The sequence below is a fragment of the Pinus tabuliformis genome, chromosome 8, assembly GCF_031772625.1.
Source record: "Pinus tabuliformis cultivar Carrire ecotype Pingquan chromosome 8, CPIR1, whole genome shotgun sequence".
In the NCBI taxonomy this organism is placed as follows: Eukaryota; Viridiplantae; Streptophyta; class Pinopsida; order Pinales; family Pinaceae; genus Pinus; species Pinus tabuliformis.
Window position 1 is genome coordinate 875,139,669 of NC_142294.1, and position 5,410 is coordinate 875,145,078.

General features: G+C 39.4%; 1 pseudogene; it reads left to right on the top strand.

Annotated features, from left to right (window-relative positions):
* The first annotated feature begins 763 nt into the window (after positions 1-763).
* On the top strand, positions 764-2,098 carry LOC149238349 (SEC12-like protein 1 pseudogene; annotated as a pseudogene).
* Positions 2,099-5,410: the final 3,312 nt, after the last annotated feature.

The following is a 5,410-nucleotide window of genomic DNA, read 5'->3' on the forward strand; positions in this document are numbered from 1 at the left end:
AAAGCTTTGTAAGTACTTGTTTCAGTTAAATAGGTCTTGAGTCAAGTTTTAGTCAAATAAATTGAGTCAAAAGTCTTGTGTGGATTTCTCAAAATAATGGACTCCATAGCCCAATGGATGAAGGCACTATCTGCTCTCCCAAAGATCTGTAGTTCTTGGCACCTCCAAGGAGCTACCATCCCCATTGGAGCCAATGTTAGAGTCGGTCTTTACATCCCTCCGTCAGAGATAATTTCTCTTTTTGCCATAACCTAATGAAAGGGCCTTGTCACTCATTACCCGTCATGCCTTATCCTTCTGGCTCAGGTCTGTTCATCAAATCAATTTTAAGGTCATTTACAGTCCTGTTTGATGTCTAGGTTAGCAAAGAGTTATTTTAGTCATTAGGTCTAGGGTTTAATGCTAGAAGGCCAGAGGGAGGATCAGAATAAGTTTTCATCGCAAAATTTCGTTGTTATATTGCTTGATCGTGACTTGTCTTCAAAACCCTATTTTGAAGACAGTCGTCATTTTGTTCTTTGTAATAAATGTCATGTACATTTTTCAAGTTTCCAGTTGTCAAAATCTCCAAGCGCAGCCCTGGTCATCCTTTTTCGTATTCAAAATCAGTCATCCCTGCAAAATTTGACAAAAAGTTTCATCATTCAAGTTCAAAAGTCAGAGGAAACAAAGGAACAAAGTTTGTTTTAAAATGTGAAAAGAGCCGAAGCCAAAACATTACAAAAATGGGTTTGTACGAAGCAAAAATCAAGTTCTCAATTATATGAGGTAATTCCATTGTTTTTACAACCAATCTGCACGCCAAAGACATCACAGAAAGTCGAGTATAAATGTGGAGGAACAAAATCGTGGTTTGAAACCGGGACTGTGCATTGTAGTTGTGTGCACGGCGCATTGGGAGCAGGTGTGGCGCATAGGCGCGATGCAATGCACATAAGCATTTTCCACAGTGCATTTTTCCTCTAGTACGGCGCATCCAGGAGAGGCGGCACACAAAGCCTCAAAGACAAAAATTCATCACAGCTTCAATAAAAATCAAAACAATTTCATTTCTTCTACTCCAAGCAAGTTTTTCGAATTGGATGGAAATTCAAAACTGAACGTATCAGATATGGTTTTGTCTCCTATGCAAGAGATAGGACCTCAAAAGTGCCTTGCATTTAGTGCTAATGGATCTAAGCTTGCTACAGGAGGAGTGGATGGACACCTTCACATCTTTGAATGGCCCAGCTTGCAAGTTTTACTGGATCAACCAAAAACCCACAGTTCATTTAAAGACTTAGATTTCAGCCTGGACTCGAATTTTCTTAATTCAACATCAAATGACGGCCTTGCAAGAGTATGGGACATCATAAAGGCTGCACCATTAGCTACTTTAACACGTGATCAGGGTGAGAGTATTAAATTTTGTAGATTTTCTCGAGATGGAACCAAGCCATTCCTTTTCTGCATTGTAACAAAAGGCAATTAACTATAGTCTAATTCAGGTGGAAAATCAAGAATTGCAGTCTGGGTCATTACTACATGGAGAAAGTTAGGAGGGAAGAAGTTTCTGGACAATCCGATCACTACATTTGGCATCAGTCAGAATGGAAAATTCCTTTCTACAGGAAGCACCAAGGGAGATATCTCTATAGTTGATGTGCAACAAATGCAAGTGTAGCATTCTATTAAAAGAGCTCACCTTGGTGCAGTTATCACATCAATAGAATTTTCCTCTAATGGAAGAGATTTATTGTCAGTATCACCTGAATGGGCCGCAAGAGTTAATCCAATTCCTTGCAAAAGAGATTGAAAAGATTGGGATTAATATCTGTTACTGCTCACAATGGTCTTAATTTCTGTCATTTTGTTCTACATATTTGTTTTTGAGCATTCAGATTCGTTTTGGAATTTTCCTCTGGGAAGGAAACAGCCTGGAAGACCTCCCATTGAAGCAATTCTTGGCGATCTAATGATCAAAATATCTCGTGAAAGACGATGGCACCCAAAACTCTCTATGGAATCAGTTTTTGACCTCATATTTATGTTGTGTATGTTTAAAGGGAGAAATTGCAGCTGGGATCGTTCATTGACAATACGATTTCCCCTTTATTAAAGGCAAAATCTTAGTTCAAAACCATTTTTATTAAGAATTAGTTTTTATTCAAATGGAAAAAAGGAAAGCGAACAGTCAAAGACCGAACGCCTAAATTTAAAACGAAGACATCTACCATAGCAGAGAAATAGGATTGGATGGTCTATTTTTGTTTTCAGTTGCGATTCAGAAGGTCTGCGCTACAGGTTCTACCTACTCATTGGTCATCAAACAAATTTCATATTGAAAGCTACTCCCTTTCAGAACAAATGGTTGGCTCTTCAGCTTTTGTTTGTTAATGATGATTAAACAATTCCTTATTTTGGTCGATCTGTTTTCAACATTTGAGTCTATTTATTGTATTGAGAATCATTTGTAAAGTGTCTGAGTTTTGGAAAAAAGTGTGGAGGAAAAACTCAACACTTCACTATACAGTTTTGGCAAAGAATTAATGAAATGATGCAGCTCTGATTCATGAGATTCATGTGGTATGAGTTTAGCATATGTTTCTTCTTTCTGTTTCATATGTATCTTGTTATGTTTTACCATTCATTCATAATCATTTCTAGATGAATGCTTTTAAGTAAGAAAGGTAGAATCCAGTTTATTGCTTTGCCTTGGGAAAACATTTATGCTCTGTGTGTCTTCTTCCGTTCGAAAGGGATTCATTTATTATGCCCTTTTCAGCTTCTCAACAGTCTTTCCACTCCATATTATTTCAATTTGATTGCTAAACTTCCTGCCTATCATGCTCCATGAAATACGCTGTGTCTTTGATTCAATTTCTCCACTCATGTTGTCCTTTGTCCCATACAGTCCTGAAAATTCAATCATTCATTAAATTACCTCTTTCATGTTTATTTACTAGCCTAAAATCAGTATTCATTTTGAGTCATCTCAGACCTTATTGTTTATTTTTACTGAGTGTGACCCTGAGAGAGCCCTCTCCTGTCCTCGTAGGGCTAGCTACAAGGCTGAGCGTGGTTTGATGTGGACCTAGAACCTTGCTTTTTCAGCCTTAGGCAAATCTAGGCTCTGACAGGGCTAAGCACAACTGCGGATTTATCATCTTGCAAATTGACACAGTCGGTGGAGGTTTGCAAGGCTTTCAGCTCAAGGGCATCAAGGATAGGCTTTCTAAAAACTTCACTCCTTGCTAGTTCTATCAGAGGTATATATATTTTTAACTTTTGGTCTTCTGATTCAAAGCTAAAAGGGGAAGGGGGCTTGTCATGACCTCTTACCTCTTGTGCTGGTGCCTTGAGGATGACTAGATCAGTTGCTGACTTCTTCTATCTGATATTCAGTTGCTCTATTGGGACAGCAGCTCTTTGGGTAGGATTCTCCTTGACACTGTTTGCTTTTGACCTCAGATTATATCATTGTTTTTCACCAGTCTGCAAAACAGCCCCTCTGTCCCATCCTTGACTGGTTTGGTCCTGTAGTAATGATTCTTCATATGCAGTCAATGTCAAAAAGACAGCACTGCCTTTGTCTTCCATGCAATGGATTTCATCCTCTTCTTCAAACTGCTCTTCCTCCATGACTACATTCTAGAAAGGAGCCTTAGCTTTTTGTTCCTCATTTGCTTCTTTACCCCTTTGAATGATTTGCAATTGTTCGTTTGCTCTTCTGAATGGGTTTGGATTCCTTGGAGCAAATGTGTTTGGAAGCCTTGCTTTTCCAAAGCTCTGCTCAACTTTCAGCTTAGATATCTCAGCAGCCAATGACTCTATCATTTTAGTCATTTTGTCTAATTTAGGTTCTGAAGATGAAGCAAAGGAAGAAGAAGCCTCACCTCTCTGCCTCCTTCTATCAACATGACTTTTAAGCTTTTCTGCAGCCATAATATTAGATTCCCCATTTTCCCTCTTTAGGTTTCCAAACTTTGTATGGTAATAGAGCAGATCTTTCCTATCCCCCCATTGTTTTAGGAATGCATCATACAATGCTTCAATGTCTGCTATGGACCTATGGGGCAATTGTCTGAACCACTTCCTAGCCTCTCCATCAAGGCTCTGAACAAACACCCTCATCCATACATCATCTTCACTAATATCTAAGTTATCAGCATAACTATAAAAAGACTCAAGGTGTTCTTCAGCTGTTACTCCCTCTGTACCAGTGAATTTGGGCATATATTTCTAATATTCTCCTGCAGGCATGGCATTCAAAGGAACAGGCAAGACCAGGGGTCCATACCTAGCAGCTATGATTCTTTCCATCTTTGTGGGAGATTGTTGGCCTACCATGACTGGGGTAGGTGGAAGTATATTGGTAGATTGAATGGTAGGAAGTAATGAGATAGATGACAGACACAAAGGAATATGATGGACTATATGGGAGGCTTTCTTTGGACTGAGATCCAAAGGGAAATTGACTGAACAAGGAGCTTTATGAATCTCTGAAGGTATTTCCTTACTAACAAAGCTAGGCTCCAAATCTTCAAACTGTATATCCTCAGCTATAACCTTCTCTTTTAGAGATGCATCAGATTTCTTAGGCTTACCTGATCTTGATGCTCCTTTTTGTGATGTTTTCCCTTGCTTAACAATCTTCTCAGGGTCAAGCACTGGGTCAGCTGGTGATTTCTGAGGATTTCTCCGGGTATGCCTCACAAACTAAGCCAAAACTATAATGTGGAATCGTCACTAGGTTGGTCCTCCAGTAGAGTCACCAAATAGATGATTACAACCAGAAATGTGTCCAAACTTTGTCTATCATCAAAGCTGGATCTGTGTCGTTCTCCCAGGGAAGCTGAGCTTCAATCTCCTCTCCCCGAAAACGGCGCCAATTAATGCTATCACCCCAAGAAACTCTCCTAGGTTGTAGCTCAGAGATGCTCGGGAACATTACAAACTCAACTTAATGTTGGAAATGGATGAATGGAAGGAATGATGCTTGTTCAAGCCATATAACCACTTCTACTTTGCTTGACTCCAGACATGCGTGAACACCCCTAGACTACAAGGCTTTAGACCACCAATTACTCACAATTTAAGGATTGGGTGAATATGGAGAATACTGACCACACCAGTAGATGCATAAGACCTTGTGATGGCCAGCTGCAACTAGTCAAGAGCCCTGCAAATCTAATTCCCTAGTGCACAGACAGGATGATAGCTCCCTATCACTAAGTGAAAAGAAACCTGATTAACACATTCACTAATACATGAAAAATTTAAACACAGAGGTAGGATGACAACTCCTCTAATGCTATACATCAAGAGTTTAGGAAAACTGCATATCAGGCACAGCCTAGAATAGAATAGAAATGGAAAGTGAGTAATTAACAGCAAAAGAAGCTTGTATTAGCTGAAAATGAAGACGAGA